At 38.1% G+C, this 17,808-nt stretch overlaps 1 protein-coding gene across 9 annotated transcripts in view; it reads right to left on the bottom strand.

Moving 5' to 3' along the window:
* Window positions 1–17,808, bottom strand: part of UTRN (utrophin) — a 573,989-nt gene that overhangs the window by 152,700 nt on the left and 403,481 nt on the right.

The following is a 17,808-nucleotide window of genomic DNA, read 5'->3' as shown; positions in this document are numbered from 1 at the left end:
CAATATGTATATTACATAAATATATATATTTACACATATGTATACACACACACATATATCCATTTCCTGTAAGAAACAGCTATTTTGAATAGGCTATAATATTCAGAGGATTTATTGGTAATAACTATCAAAATTTAAAACACAGACCTATACAAAACGAAGGCTTTCAAGAAGGATGTCCGTGATAGAATGTAAAATTATAAACCAAGTTTTGATAGTTTATGTATAGTATATATGCACATCCAAATATATTTTTTCTCATTTTATCTCTATACATGGAGAGAGAGAGGAAAAGAATCACTAAGAGCACAGTAAATACCTAATTTTATCTATTTTTACACCATTTAAGGATTTACAACAGACTCATAATATTTTTCTTTCCATAAAAAAAACACCGATTAATTTTTTTTTTTTTTTTTTTGAGACAGAGTATTGCTCTGTCGTCCAGGCTGGAGTGCAGTGGCGCAATCTCGGCTCACTGCGACCTCCGCCTCCTGGGTTCAAACGATTCTGCTGCCTCAGCCTCCTGAATACAGCTGGAATTACAGGCATGTGCCACCATGCCCAGCTAATTTTTGTATTTTTAGTAGAGACGGGGTTTCACCATGTTGTTCAGTGTGGTCTGAAACTCCTGACCTCATGATCCACCCACCGGGGACTCCCAAAGTGCTGGAATTACAGGCGTGAGCCACCGCACCCAGTCTTGATTAACTTTTTTAGGAATGGAAATTACTAATGTGTTACTTTCTCTTGTAACCAAAAACTCCTTCTCTTGTAACCAAAAAGCAGAACAATAGCAATGTTTACCTCAAAAAGTTGGAAAATAATCAGGCATTGTTTCGACAGGATACTATTTGGCTTAAGGTTGACCAATGTCTAGTGACAAATGACCAGTGTGAATACAGAACAGTTGGGCAAAAGTCACTGCAGTACTTTATACTCTCATTTAAAGGTGAGGTCTTTGTTTCAATAATAATTTCTGCATTTAACACAGAAATGCACCTTCAGATTCTTAGATTATGAACTCCATAATCACAGATATGTTTAGGAAATACATTTTTACGTGGTTAAGGTTCCAATAAGAGCAAAGGCCCTTGAGAACAGGAGTGTAAATCTATGCACATGTTCCTTTTTTGCTCTTGCTAGGGCCCTGGTGAAAGCCCACTTATCCAGCCTCAGGCCCACTGGTGGACTAGATTTGAAAATATGGATCAGTCAGAAACAACTCCAGCGACTCAAGGAATCGAACTGGACTTGACTCAATCCTGCATCACCCCAGAGGGCAGACTGTGAATGTGGGCTTATGCCTTAACTTGGGGAGATGGAATTACTGTGACTGCCCATGATCTTTGAGGTTTAGAGGTGTAACAAGACACATGTCTGCCTTTCATCAGCATATGCTGATTAAAAAAAGCTAAGTGTGAAATAATAAAAGAAAAGTTTAAATACAGAATGAAGTTCAAAGCATTTTGTAAATCTCTGAGAACAGTATGATTAGAAAATTTATTTTCCTGTATTTACTATCAGTTCTATTTATTCCACAGGTGCTACAATTGAACTCGTTTTACAAAACTGTGGTTAACAAGGGCCTGATTCTGCTTGAGCTCCAGCTTTTCTGTGTTCATATTGACTAACTTTAGGCCAAATATGTAATTACCTTTCCCTGATAACTAATAATTTCATTTGTCACAGAGCAGAACTAAATAATTTCAATTATAGTAACTGAAAATTCTCTCTGTAGTTCTAAGCCATGTTGCAGCAAGTAAATTTGACTGAGCTACTGCAATTTCTTTCCAATATTTTTAATTGCAAAACCAGCTAGAAATCAGATGTCCTCAATCAAGAAGCACTTGAGTGTCTCCATGTGCAAAACATTTATACGTGTTCCCTGCCCTTTTATTTCAGATGATTTCATCCTGCATCTTCAATGTCTGTAGTTTAACTCAATAATCAATAACTAAATCATACATTATATTCCTTTGAAATTGAGTTGCAAACTTATTGTATTGAAATGCACACAAACATATTTTCCAATGCAGTCTTCTTTGACTGCACAGAAATAATGAAACTGATTACTGAAACTTACAGTATTTAGATTCTGAAGAACTATCTATTAATTATAAGGACGAAGACAATACTTTTTAAAAGAAATGCTGAAGTGGCTTTGAAATCAAAAAGAAAACATTGGTATATGTGTGCTTCTCTGCATCTTTGATTTTCCATAGTAAAAAGCAAGTTGATCTGGCAGAATCTTTGTCTGGCAAATCTGTTCTGGTTATTCTCAAATAGATTATAACTATGTGTTTAGTGGATTACTACCATATGCCCAAATAAATGCATGCTTCTGTAGTAGCCTTCAGTGTTCTAGTTTCATTTTAATTCTTTCATCTTGAAAGATGAAAGCCTTTTCTTGGGCAACAGGTCAAATGCTTTGTAAGAAGAAACTTTAAATTTGTGTTCAGCTTAGTGGTACTTTCTCAATTATCCTATAAGCATTTTAAAACTTAAATTTCTCTAAGACTATTGATAACTAGTGATCAACCAGATTTTCAAAATCTTCACATAAAACATTTCTTTATCAAACATATCTGTGGGCATTCATATTTTTAGACAATTGACTTATTCTAACATCTCAGCTGCTTCAGTTCACTCCTTTAGTACTTTGATATGTACAAAGCAATAAACACTTTTATTGACTGCATTATCAACCTAGGATGATGTCTACTACAGAATATCTTTTACGCAAGTTACCCCTTTTAAAATTGAATCATTTTTTACAACTCTATAAGCATTTTTAAGTGACCAGTTATTCTTAAAAAATGTAATGCAAAAACATGTTAGAAGGTAAAGACCCATAAAAATGGTACTTCATCATTTAAGCATAGTAGGAAGGAATTATGGAAGTAACTACAAACCAATATCTGTTTTAAATCAGCAAAAGCCTCCACCTTTCAAACAAACTGTATCTTCAAGCAAGTTATTATTCCTTCTCCCAGTGTACAGATATAAAAGGAAATAGTGTGAGTGAGTGTGAGAAGGAGCATTGGTTAAAATAAAATACAGTTTTTCATTTACTCAGTACAAGCAAACATTTACGGAGCACCCACTCTGGCAGATATCCCATCCTCTGTTGTGTAATGACTACCCAGAATCAAATGTCCAATTTGGTATTCTTACTACAAAAGTATATATATATTTTTTGGTTTATGGTAAAATCTCCAAACTATAAATTGGGTTATAATGAAAGAAAATAACTTAATTAGTCCAAGAACAACAAGTAACTTTAAAAGATTGTTCCTGCTCCCAGGAAAGGAATTAAGACATATTAGGAGAAAAGAGTCAAGTCTTCAGAATTCAGTCTGACTGTGCTGAAAAGAACAAAGCTGTGATTCCAATATGGTAGACATCAGCAGCATGTGGCTATTTAAATTTTAATTTAGGATGAATAAAATGAGTAAATTTTGAAATTCAGATTATCAGTTGCACTGGTCACATTTCAAGTGCTCAGTAGGCCACATATGGCTAGCAGCTATTGTATTAACCAGTGTAGATATAGATAATTTCTATCATTGGAGAAAGTTCTATTAGAATGTGCTACACTAGAGAAACCAGGAAAAAAAAGAGAGCAGTTGAATCTTCCTCTATTAGATTTGGAAAAAAAAAAAATTAGTAGTTTTACAATATGGTTAGGAAAAGCAACTATCTAAGGCTAAACATAGTGTCAATGACATTGTAAAATGTGGTAACATTAGATTTAAATGATGATGTTAAAGGTTAATCTTCTCTAAGGGCTTTTAAAAAGGTGCCCTGAATTTTTAAGAGACTCATAAAAGAAAGGGAAGACAGAATTTTATCTTTGAACTCTGTTTTCATTAGATTTGACAATTTTACTGGCCTTTGAAACCATATGTTAATAAAGATCTATATTAAACATCATTATGCTGATAAATGGATATTTAATTAAGACAATCTCAAATTAAATAAGTTTAACATGAAAATTTAAACCCATGTCATCCACAGCAGAGAACTTATTAGTGTATTTCCAATTCACATTTTTCCAGGGAGTAAAAAATATAATCAAAGTTCCTGACAGCCTGTCTTCTAGCTGATGTTTCAAATCATTAGCATTCTTCTCTTGTACAGATTGAAGTGAAATTTATCACTGTATGTATTGTTTTAGATGCTAAAGAAGATGTAGCATGTTGGATTTTAGTATATAAAAAGTTTAGGCTGAGCGCAGTGGCTCACTCCTGTAATCCCAGCACTTTGGGAGGCTGAGGCGGGTGAATCACAAGGTCAGGGGTTCAAGAGCAGCCTGGCCAACATGGCGAAACCCCGTCTCTACTAAAAATACAAAAAATTAGCTGGGCGTAATGGCGGGCGCCTGTAATCCCAGCTACTTGAGAGGCTGAGGCAGGAGAATCGCCTGAACCCAGGAGGTGGAGGTTGCAATGAGCTGAGATCATGCCACTGCACTCCAGCCCTGGCAACAGAGTGAGACTCTGTCTCCAAAAAAAAAAAAAAAAAAGAGGTTAATCATGGCTATCCAAAGAGACTGAAAAATAACATTTAAGATATTAACCTATGGTATTGAGCCACATATTATTACATTGTTCCAATGGCCACACCATGGTCAAAGAAGGTAATACCTGTAAAACACTTAGGGTAGATCTAGCATATAAATATTCAACAAATATTAGCTGTTATTATCATCTTGGCAGACATTTTCTTTTTAAAAAACTTATGATAAATTAGAGCAAATGTTCCCTGCCATGACATTTTATGCTATAAAACTTTAATATCAACTTTAGCACAATAAAAGCATAATGTGAAATACAGAACCAATGCATATTAAATACTCGAAGTAGCATAAAGAGTATCAATCAGATGGCCTCATTCTCAAAAAAAAAAAAAAAATGGCCACCTGCAGAGAGAGAATTTGGGGACTAAAAAGGATCAAAATCTTTTAAAATAGGCATGGTGAATATCAGAGCAGAACTGTAGGAGACTGAGACACAAAAAAAAAATTCAAAAGATCAACTTATCCAGGAGCTGGGTTTTTGAAAAAAAGTGAAATAAAATAGATAGACTGCTAGCAAGACTAATAAAGAAGAAAAGAGAGAAGACTCAAATAAACACAATCAGAAATGACAAGACAGATATCACCACTGACCTCACAAAAATACAACCATCAGAGAATATTATGAACACCTCTATGCACATAAACTAGAAAATCTAGAAGAAATGGATAAATTCCTGGACACATATATTCTCCCAGGACTGAACCAAGAAAAGATCGAATCCCTGAACAGCCCAATAATGAGCTCTGAAATTGAGTCAGTAATAAATAGCTTACCACCCAAAAAAAGCCCAGGACCAGATGGATTCATAGCTAGCTGAATTCTACCAGATGTACAAAGAAGAGTTGATACCATTCCTAATGAAACTGTTCCACAAAATTGAGGAGGAAGAACTCCTCCCTAACTCATTATATGAGGCCAGCATCATCCTGATACCAAAACCTGCCAGAAACACAACAACAACCAAAAAAACTTCAGGCTAATATCCTTGATGAACATCAATTCAAAAATCCTCAACAAAACACTGGCACACTGAATCCAGCAGCACATGAAAAAGCTAATCTACCACGATCAAGTACGCTTTATCCCTAGGATGCAAGGTTGGTTCAACATACACAAATCAATAAATGTGATTCTTCACATAAACAGAACAAGACAAAAACCACATGATTTTAATACATGCAGAAAAGGCTTTCAACAAAATTCAACACTCCTTAGGTTAAAAATTCTCAACAAACTAGATATTGAAGGAACATACCTCTAAATACTAAGAACCATCTACAACAACCCACAGCCAACAACATACTGAATGGGCAAAAGCTGGAAGCATTCCCCTTGAAAACTGGCACAAGACAAGGATGCCCTCTCTCACCACCCCTTCAACACAATACTGGAAGTCATGCCCAGGGCAATCAGGAAAGAGAAAGAAATAAAGGGCTACCAAATAGAAAGAGGAGAAGTCAAACTATATCTGTTTGCAGGTGACAAGATTCTATATCCAGAAAACTTCACAGTCTCAGCCTAAAAGCTCCTTAAGCTAATAAACAACTTCAGCAGTGTCTCAGGATAAAAAAATCAATGTGCAAAAATCACTAGCATTCCTACACATCAACTGTTCACATCATCAAGCCAAGAGCCAAAGCAGGAACACAATCCCATTCACAACTGCCACAAGAAAATAAATTACTTACGAATACAGCTCATCAGGGAAGGGAAAGATCTCTACAAGTAGAACTATAAAACACTGCCCAAAAAAATCAGGGACAACAAAAACCAATAGAAAAACATTCCATGCTCGTGGATAGGAGGGATCGATATCATTAAAATGACCATACTGCCCAAAGCAACTTATAAATTCAATGCTATTCCTATTAAACTACCAATAATGTTCTTCACAGAACTGGAGAAAACTATTTTAAAATTCATATGAAACCAAAAAAGAGCACAATAGCCAAGGCAATCCTAAGCAAAAAGAATAAAGCTGGAGGCATCATGATACAGCACGGTATTGGTACAAAAATAGACACATAGGCCAATGGAACAGAATAGAGAACTCAGAAATAAGGCTGTATGCCTACAACTATATGATCTTTGACAAAGCTGACAAAAATAAGCAATGGGGAAATGATTCCCTATTCAATAAACGTTGCTGGGTAACTGGCTAGCCATATGCAAAACACTGAAACTGGACCTCTTCCTTATACCATATAAAAAAAAAACTCAAAATGGATTAAATACTTAAACGTAAAACCCAGAAGTATAAAAACAAAAAACCCTGAAAGACAACTGAGGCAATACTATTCTACACATAGGAACGGGCAAAAATTTCATGATGAAGACACCAAAAGCAACTGCAACAAAGGCAAAAATTTGATAAATGGGATTTAATTAAGCTAAAGAGCTTCTGCACAGCAAAAGAAACTATCAACAGAGTAAATATACAGAATGGGAAAAAACTGTTGCAAACTATGTATCTGACAAAGGTCTAATATTGAGCATCTATAAGGAATGTAAACAAATTTACAAGGAAAAAACAAACACCATAAAAAGTGGGCAAAGGACATGAACAGACACTTCAAAAGAAGACATATATGCAGCCAACAAGCATATTAAAAAAAAAATCTCAACATTACTGATCATTAGAGAAATGCAAATCAAAACCACAATGAGATACCATCTCACACCAGTCAGAATGGCTATTAGTAAAAAGTCAAAATATAACAGATGCTGACAAGGTTGAGGAGAAAAAGAAAAACTTTTACACTGTTGGTTGGAGTGTAAATTAGTTCGTCTATTGAGAAGACAGTGTGGCGATTCCTCAAAGACCTAAAAACGTAAATACCATTTGACCCAGCAATCCCATTACTGGGTATATACCCAAAGGAATATAAATCATTCTATTATAAAGACACATGCACACGTATGTTCATTGTAGTACTATGCACAATAGCAACAACATGGAATCAACTTAAATGCCCATCAATGATAAGACTGGATTGAAAAACTGTGGTACATATACACCATGGAATACTATGCAGCCATGAAAAAGAACAAGACCATGTTCTTTGCAGGAACAAGGATGAAGCTGGAGGCCATTATCCTGAGAAAACTAATGCAGGAACAGAAAACCAAATACCACATGTCTTCACTTATAAGTGGGAGCTAAATGATGAGAACACTTGGATACATAGAGGAGACCAACAAACACTGGGGCCTATCAGAGGATGGAAGACGGGAGGAGGGAGAGGATCAGGAAAAATAACTATAGGGTACTAGGCTTAATGCCTGAGTGATGAAATAATCTGTTCAACAAACCCCCACGACACTAGTTTACCTATATAACAAACCTGTACATGTACCCTGAACTGAAAATAAAAGTTAAATAAAATAAACATGAAATCTAAATAATAAATAATTAAAAAATAAAATAAAATCGGCAAGGCGGTGAACATAATAGAAAATCATTGAAAATCACAATTGTAAGTAGAAAGTATCAAATTATAGCAGGATCAATGTTACCGTTTTTCACTTTCTAGTGCAACACTAGGCAGAATCCAAGATTAAAGGCAAGGGATAGAGAGGGTGTGGACATTGGAATGTCAGAGACTGGGAAATAGAAGAAGTTAAAAGGGGAAAGGAAATTCAAGCTCTTGACACTGCTGAAGTATCTTATGATGGGCTCCAAACTAGGTAGAAGGGATTAATGGAGTCTGAAAAGAGGAAGGGTTTAAGTAACTGAAGATTAGAAGAAAGATGTGAAAATTCAGGAAAAAAAAGGAATAAATGTTTAAAAGCTGGAGAATTTGACAGTTGAAAATACTGGAGGATGTGCATTTAAATATAATCAAGTTGGGGCCGGGTGCAGTGGCTCGTGCCTGTAATCCTAGCACTTTGGGAGGCCGAGGAGGGTGGATCACTTGAGGCCAGGAGTTCGAGAGCAGCCCAGCCAATATGGCGAAACCTTATCTCTACTAAAAATACAAAAATTAGCTGGGCATGGTGGCACGTGCCTGTATTTCCAGCTACATGGGAGGCTGAGGCATGAGCATCACTTGAACCTGGGAGATGGAGGTTGTAGTGAGCCAAGATTGCACCATTGCACTCCAGCCTGGGCAACACAGCAAGACTCTGTTTCATAAATAAATAAATAATCAAGTTGAAATATTGTAGATCTAGCATATAAACTGAATAAAACTTTTTTTTTCCCTAGATGGTGAATTGGAAGCATTGTTAGCATGCCTCTTCCACTTGGAAAGGCAAAATAGTGTGTAAAGATTCATACTGTGAACTTATTTCCAAGAAGCAACACAGGAACTTAACAAGAAAACTGACAGACACCACAGACCCTTTGAAAGAAGCAGCAGGCTGCAGTGTATATCATGAGCCAGGCCAAAAATTGTAAGTTCCCAGAGTGTGAAAAAGGGAGAAACTGCCTACAAGATATACACACCCACTGGGGAACCTGGCAATCCAGGTCAGGGGAAAGGCCTTAACCCTACCCAGCTCCGGAGCTGATGTAGTGAGCAATGGGGAGTAGATGAGAAGGAACCACATTGGGATGCGCTGTGTGTGCACTCCCAGTCTCCAGAGGGATGAAGGGAAGTCATTCCTGATCCTGTCTCACAGGAGACCTCACGGAGGTCAGCCAATTAACTCAGGCACGGGTCGCAGGTTAAGAGAAGCTCCCAAATGAGATTCATGATATAAACTTGAGTGGGCACAGGAGCTGGGTGCCCCTGCTTCATGGGCAGATGAGGATGGGCATGGCCTGAAAGCCCTGCAGTTTCCATCTCCACTGGGAAGGCTTATGATCTGGGGCAGTTTTGAGTTTCAGTGCAGACTGGCTGGAACTTTGCTAGCTGTTGCTGCTAGTGGAATGCTGCAGATGTGAGACCTGCCTTGCCAAGTGCAGGGAAGCTAGGTGGGTCTTACTGCTGCCGGCTACACCCCACTCCTCATTTGCACTCTTCTGTGCAGCAGAGGCAGCTGTGCTCCTCCTTGGAACACTACTCCAGCAGCCAGCAAACTGTCCTCCAATCCCACTAGGGCTGCTGCCTGCGTCCGCCTGTGGAGAGCCAGAGCATGGACCTGGCTGACCCACCTCCCTCTTGGTTTTGCCCCTTCACTCCTCCTGGTAGCGTAACACACACACACACACACACACACACACACACACACACACACACACACACACACAAGAAACTTTTGGGAGCTCTATGGCCCCTCCCATTGCTTGGGACACCAGAGTACCTCCCCTGGGTAACATAAGGCAAAGCATAAATCCCGCCAGTACCATCACAGCCAGTGCTCTTTTCCAAGTGCCACCTCCTAGCTGGAGGCCAACTGACACACTCCATGATAGCATCTGCAAGGAGAATAACACCACACCAGGAAGGGGAAAACTTGTGTGACCTTGGCCGTCACCATTACCTGCATCACCCTGGCTAACCAGGAGGCCCTGAGTCTGCCCACGTGACCTGTTCGTTACTATCACACATGGCATGTGAGAAAGCCAACACACTAAGGCTATTTATAACCAAGGAATATCACAGAGTCTACATGACTCCTCTGCAACCCCCCTCAGAGCTGGTGCTGGCACCCACTGCTGTGAGACTTCAGGACAGGTCACATCACTGGATCCCTTGCAGACATTCCCCCCGCACCAGCCTGGACTGTGGCAGTCCAAATGGGTTGCTAGACCGAGTGGAGCAGCAGCATTCACAGTAGTCTGGCCCTCAGGGGTTCCTACTCCTAAGGGAAAGAGAGAGTGCTCCACATCAAGGGAGCAACCCGTGGGACAAAAGAATGAAGACGGCAGGCCTTGGGTCCCAGACATTTCCACCTGTGGGAAGTTTCTTTCAGCAGAGGCATGGGTGTAATGCTGGGCTCAGTGGAGAAAGTCTGCAGCTCTGCCCCAACAGTCAGGCAGCCCTGGTGCTCGTGAAGGGTCTTGAAGGAGGGGACTTCTCTCCTTCACCCACCATTGCAGACACACCTGGGGCTGCTCCCACAGGAGCTTGGCGTGGGTACACCTGTAGACAGCCATTCTAGAACAGTGGGGTGACTGCATCCCCACAAGAGAAGTGCCTTCCAGGTTCAGGCTTACATGAGGGGTAGAGTCACAGTCCCTCTCTATATGTAACATCAGCATTCCTACAGATGGAAAGAGGTACCTATGTCATCTGAATAGCCAGGAAACTGGGTCAGGAGAGTGACTGGGTAGTGGGGCTTTCCTGCTGGCCTGACAGGAGGGCTGAGGTAGCTTCCTCCCTTTTCCCTGAAAAGACCTCAGTGCATTTCCCTGAGAGATCCCCCAGCTGCCCCTGTCAAGGCTGGGACCTCTGTGCATCACTGGGTATTACATTACCCACCTGTATGGTTTTTACTCATGGACACCTCCACTACTGGCCTGAAATCTGAACTGTTCAACCTAGTAAATGAAATACTGGATAAAATAAATAAGTGCACACCACTGGGGAATGAGATAACTTTCAAGAGACCACTGCCATTCCAATGCCACAGGAGACAGTGAACCTACTCACACACCAAGCACATTACTACTACAATGAGTATCTGAGAAAGCCATCATACAGACTCTATAACCAAGGAACTCATACAGAGTCTTCACCCCTGAAAGCATGCAGAGCTGAATTAGGTTACAATAAACTAGAATCATTAAAGTCACATCCTGAAAGAGAGAAAAAGAAATTTAAAAGAACACATAGTCGAATAAAAAATAAATTCAAAAATAATTAGAATAAATAGTCTTCTGCAATGAGAAGGAGCCAGAAAAATAATTCTGGCAATATGACCAAACAAGGTTCTTTAACACCACCAAATGATCACACTAGCTCTCCAGCAATAAATCCAAATCAATATGAAATTTTTGGAAGTACCAGATAAAGAATATAAAAGGATGACTATTAAGTTACTCAAGAAGATACAAAAGAAAGGTGAAAAACAACATAAAGAAATTATAAAAACAATTCAGGATATGAATGAAAAATTTTCTAATGAGATAGATTTAAAAAAACAGAACTTCTGGAAATGGAATACGTATTTAAGGAATTACAAAACCCAGTGGAAAGTTTTAATAGATTAGACTAAGTATAAGAAAGAATTTCGGAGCCTTGTCAAAATTCTGTCAAAAGCCTGTCAAAAGACAAGGCTTTCAAATTAACCCAACCAAACAAAATTAAAGAAAAAAGAATGAAAAGAAATGAACAAAGTTTTTAAGAAATATGGGATTATGTAAAAGGGCCAAATCTAAGAATCACTGGTGTTCCTGAGGGAGAAGAAAAACCAAATAGTTTGGAAAACTTATTTGAGGAGATAACTGAGGAAACCTCTCTAGCCTTGCTAGAGATTAGACATCTAAATACAAGAAGCACAAAGAAGTCCTAGGAGACTCACTACAAAAAGGACATCAGCAAAGCATATAGTCATCAGGCTATCTAATGTCAACATGCAGGAAACAGTTCTAGGAGCACTGAGACAAAAGCATCAAGTAACCTATAAAGAAAAACTTATCGAATGAACAGCAGACTTAGCAGACTGCTAAGTCAGACTCAGTAGAAACCTTACAAGCTAACAGGAATTTGGATCCTACCTGTAGCCTCTTTAAACAGAAAAAACCATTAGCCAAGAATTTTGTATTCAGCAAAACTAAGTTTCATAAATGATGGAGAAATAAAGTATTTTTCAGACAGCCAAATGCCAAAGGAATTTGTCATATGCATATATATTTAGGATTATAATATCTTCTTGTTTGATTATTTCATTATTATATAATAACCTTCTTTGTCTTTTTTTGATTGTTTTTACTTTAAAGTCTGTTTTATCTAATGTAAGAATAGCTACTCCTCACTTTTGGTTTTCAATTGCATATATTTTCACCCTCTTTACCTTGAGTCTATAAGAATCCTTATGCGTTAGGTGAGAAAGAGAAAATCTTCCCTAACTCATTCTATGAAGCCATTATCACTCTGATACCAACACCAGGAAACAACATAACAACAAAAAAGTACAGACCAATATCGCTAATGAACATAGATGCAAAAATCCTCAACAAAATACTAGTAAACCAAATCCAACAGCACATCAATAAGATAACTCACCAAAACCAAGTAGGTTTCATCCCAGGGATGCAGGAATGGTTCAACATATGCAAGTCAATACAAGACCAGCCACACAAGAAATGCTAAAAGGAGTTCTCAGTCTTGAAACAAAAGGTCATTATGCCCCAGAACAGAACCTTCTGAAAGCATAAAACTCACTGGGTCTATAAAACAATAACACAATAAAGAAAACAAAGTGCCTAGGTGACAATCAACATGATAACTGAAACAGTGCCTCACATCTTAATAACACTGAACATAAATGGTCTAAATTTCCCACCTAAAAGACATAGTGACAGAATGGATAAAAACAAACCAAAGTGTCTCTTCAAGACACTCGCCTAACACATAAGGATTCTTATAGACTCAAGATAAAGTGGAAGAAAATATGACATGCAAATGGCAACCAAAAGTGAACAGTAGTAGCTATTCTTACATCAGATAAAACAGACTTTAAAAGCAACAACAGTTTAAAAAAAGACAAAGAAGGTCATTATGTAATGACAAAAGGATCAATCCAACAAGAAGATACTACAATCCTAAATATATATGCGTCTAGCTCTGGAGCTATCAAATTCATAAAACAATTACTACTAGGCCTAAGAAAAGAGATAGACTGCAGCACATTAAGAGTAGGGGACTTCAACACTATACTGACAGCACTAGACACATCATTGAGGCAGAAAGTCAACAAAGAAACACTGGACTTAAACTGCACTTTAGAACAAGTGCACTGAACTGCTTTTTACAGAACATTCTACTCAAGAACTGAAGAATATACAATCCTCTCATCAGCATATGGAACATTCTCCAAAATACATAAGGCCACAAAACAAGTCTCAATTAATTTTTAAAAATCAAAATTATATCAAGCATCTTCATAGACCAATGAAGCAGAATAGAGAACCTAGAAATACAGCCAAATACTTACAACCAACTTATTTTGACAAAGCATACAAAAACATAAATTGGAAAAAGGACATGCTATTCAATAAATGATGCTGGGAAAACTGGAAAGTCACATGTGGAAGAATGAAACTGAATTCCTATTTCTCACTATAAACAAAAATCAACTCAACATGGACTAAAGACTTAAATCTAAGACCTGAAACCATTAACAATTTTAGAAGAAATTCTAGGAAAAACTCCTCTGAAAATTGGCCTAGGCAAAGAATTTATGACTAAGACCCCAAAAGCAAATGCAAATATAGCAAGAACAAAAATAAATAAATGGCACCTACTTAAACTAAAATGCTTCTGCACAGCAAAAGAAATAATCAACAGAGCAAAAAAACAACCCACAGAATGGGAGAAAATATTTGTAAACAATGCACCCAACAAAGAATTGATATCCAGAATCTACAAGGAACTCAAATTAGCAAGAACAAAAACAAATAATCCTACTAAAAAGTGGGCAAATGACATGATTAGACATTTCTCAAAAGAAGATATACAACTGGGCAACAAACATATGAAGAAACACTCAATATCACTAATCCTCAGGGAAATGCTGGTAAAACCACAATGAGATACCACCTTACCCTGACCAGAATGGCCATTATTAAAAAGTCAAAAAACAATAGATGTCGATGAGGATGTGGTGAAACGGGAATGCTTATACACTGGTGAGAATGCAAATTAGTACAATCTCTAAGCAGATTCCTCAAAGAACTAAAAGTACATCCACTACTTGATCTAGCAATACCACTGCTAGGTATCTACCAAAAGGAAAAGAAGTCATTATGTCAAAAAGACACTGGCACTCGTATGTTTATCACAGCACAATCCACAATTGCAAAGATTTGGAACCAACCTAAGTGTCCATCAATCAATGAGTGGATAAGGAACATGTGGTATGTGTATACCATGAAATATACCACTCAGCCATAGAAAAGAATAAAATAATGTCTTTTGCAGCAACTTGAATGGAGCTGGAGGCCATTATTCTAAGTAAAGTAACTCAGGAATGGAAAACCAAACACTATATGATCTCACTTATAAGCGGGAGATAAGCTATGGGTATGCAAAGGCATACAGAGTGATATAATGGACATATGAGACTCAGAGGTCGGGGAGGTTACCAGGGCAGTGAGAGATAAAAAAAAAAAAACTACAAAATGGGTACAATGTACAGTACTCAAGTGATGGGTGCACTAAAATCTCAGACTTCACTGCTATACAATTCATCCTTGTAACTAAAATCACCTGTACCCTTAAAGCTACTGAAATTGTAAAACTTGTAAAAAATAAATAAGTAAAAAATAAAAATGAACTGGATAAAACTATAAAGTTAGATAACAGTAGATAGGTCCAGTATATACTAAGCTAATGAAGGAAGGCACCCCCCTAGATAGGACTCATAACTTTAATGTGAAGGAGAGCTATTATACTGATGAGGTTGTAAACAATTCTTATTTGATTTGATACAACAGAGGGCTCTTCACTAACTAATAGGGGAAAACCAATTGCATTTGGATGCACATGGCCAGGTCAAATGTAAGAAAATAAAATGTGTACTCTGGAAAACAGTCTGCCCTTAATCTCCTGGAGATTGATTATCTCAGGGATGCCAAGATGACAGGAAATGTTAACTGACTCCCAGTGTGACAAGGTCTATGGGACTTAGAACAGGGATAAAGGCATTTACAGATAAAGTAAAAAGAAACTTGGAAATCAAAATATAAAAAGTTATGAATATGGATATTGGCATCAACAATAATAGCTGAGAAAAGGATGGCGAATAAAAGGTAAATGGGACTGGGCGTGGTGGCTCACGTCTGTAATCCCAGCACTTTGGGAGGCCAAGGTGAGTGGGTCACCTGAGGTCAGGAATTTGAGACCAGCGTGGCCAACATGATGAAACCTTGTCTCTACTAAAAATACAAAAATAAGCTGGGTATGGTGGCAGCCATCTGTAATCCCAGCTACTCAGGAGGCTGAGGCAGGAGAATCACTTGAACCTAGGAGGTGGAGGTTGCAGTGAGCCAAGATCGTGCCACTGCACTCCAGCCTGGGCGACAGAGCAAGACTCTGTCTCCCAAAAAAAAAAAAAAAAAAAGTAAAGGGACACTTGAATTAATGAGGAATGTAGAAGCGTGTCCTACATTCATTCAGGAAAAAGCAGAAATAAGATGATGAAAGATTAGGATAATGGATGCATTCACTTCTAAGGAGATGTTGTTGAGAGATGGAGAAGCAATGCTTAACGAGTCACAATGAGGCTGGCAATTGTCCCTCTTATCCCTGTGTGACAGGGCTCCCTTTTCAGCCAGTGTTTTCTGGCACCACATTTCATGTTTATGGCTGGTATTCAGGCCGTTTGGTGTCCATAGCAGTTGGTAAAGATTCAGAATATTCTCATTGGCTGCTAGGTGAGGAAAATGAGGAAATTAACCTCTATTGAAAAGAGTTTCAACCAAAGTAGGCAATTAAGGGGAAACCCAACATTTAGAGAGAAAAGTGATGGAAGAGTTTCGAGAAATATTTAAGACATAGGAGAATGTGTTCACAATAGAAGGCAGTATAAGGGGCAGATGGTGCATTAAAGGAATGAGAGGAAAGAACAGAGAAGTAGGGCTGAACAGTGTGCTCCACAGTGATCACTTTCAGTAGGCAATGAAGGAGTCAGGAGCCTGGGAGGTGGACTGCCTCTACAGATTTGTTATGAGAACACTCCTCCCACTCCTTGGGGAGGGATTTTCTCACTAAGCACACTCCGGTCTCTTCTCCACCCCTGAAACAGTCCCTGCAAAGGTAGAGTGATGAATCTGATATGTAAATTCAGGGAGAATAATTGGGCATGCTTAGCTCAGCCCATACGGTCCACTTGACAACAGGCCATGAAGATACTGAGTTCTTTTCTCCTCTTCCATGTATGGTTTCTCACTTGGGAAGCCACCTTGCCTAGTGACTGCTGGTGATTCTGCCTCATTCTGGGGTTTGGTTGACAGCCCCACTCACCTTCACTCTAAGTTACCACCTCCAACCTGGCCTCTATCAGTAATTAACATGGCATTTGAGTTCTCTATTGGCCACATGATGAATGCCCCTTGAGCACACTTTGTTTCATACTTGTTCAGAATCCAGCCAGCAAAGGGGGAAGCTGTTTTGGGAGATCTTCTCAGAAATCCCCAACATTACTGACCAAGAGAGAAAAACATAGGGTAGAGAGAATTCCTATGTCTTTTAAATTAGTGCCAAAGAGGTAATCAATGAGAATAATAATAGCTAACAATTACTGAGCACATACCATGTGCCACTATTTTTGGCAAATGTAGAGGCTAAATTAAATAACAAACTATTTTATCTTTTATAAATATCCAAGTAATAACAAACATGCTATTTTAATTTTATCTCATTCCTTTTTTAAATATGAAAATAAAGAATAGATCATTTACGCCTTTAGCTAAACATACCTAATCTAGTTAAAAATGGCTTTTATCCAAAAGTCAGGCAATAACAAATGCTGTCTAGCATGTGGAGAAAAAGGAACCCTTGTGAACTGTTGGTGGGAATGTAAGTTAATATAAACACTATGGAGAACAGTTTGGAGGTTCCTCAAAACACTAAAAATAGGGCTACCATATGATCCAGCAATCCCACTGCTGGCTATATACCCAAAAGAAAGGAAATCAGTATATCACAGAGATATCTGCACTCTCATGTTTGTGGCAGCACTGTTCACAATAGCCAAGATTTGGAAGCAACCTAAGTGTTCATCAACAGATAAATGGATAAAGAAAATGTATTTATACAAAATGGAGTACTATTCCACCATTCTGTCATTTGCAACAATGTGGATGAAAGGGAAGATCATTATGTTAAGTGAAATAAACCAGGCGCAGAAAGACAAACATTGACTATTCTCAGTTATTATGGGGATCTAAAAATCAAAACAATTGAACTCATGGAGATAGAGTAGAAGGATGGTTACCAGAGGCTGGGAAGGGTAGTTGGTGGGGCAGGGGGGTGATGGGGAGGAAATGGTGATGATTAATAGGTATAAAAAATAGAAAGAATGAATAAGATCCAGTATTTGATAGCAAAACAAGGGTGATTATAGTCAATAATAACTTAGTTGTACATTTTAAAATAACTAAAAAAAGTATAAT

Source organism: Pongo abelii, chromosome 5, assembly GCF_028885655.2.
Source record: "Pongo abelii isolate AG06213 chromosome 5, NHGRI_mPonAbe1-v2.0_pri, whole genome shotgun sequence".
Classification (NCBI taxonomy): domain Eukaryota; kingdom Metazoa; phylum Chordata; class Mammalia; order Primates; family Hominidae; genus Pongo; species Pongo abelii.
Note: the sequence above shows the minus strand (reverse complement) of the source record. Positions and strands in the feature narration are given on the sequence as shown.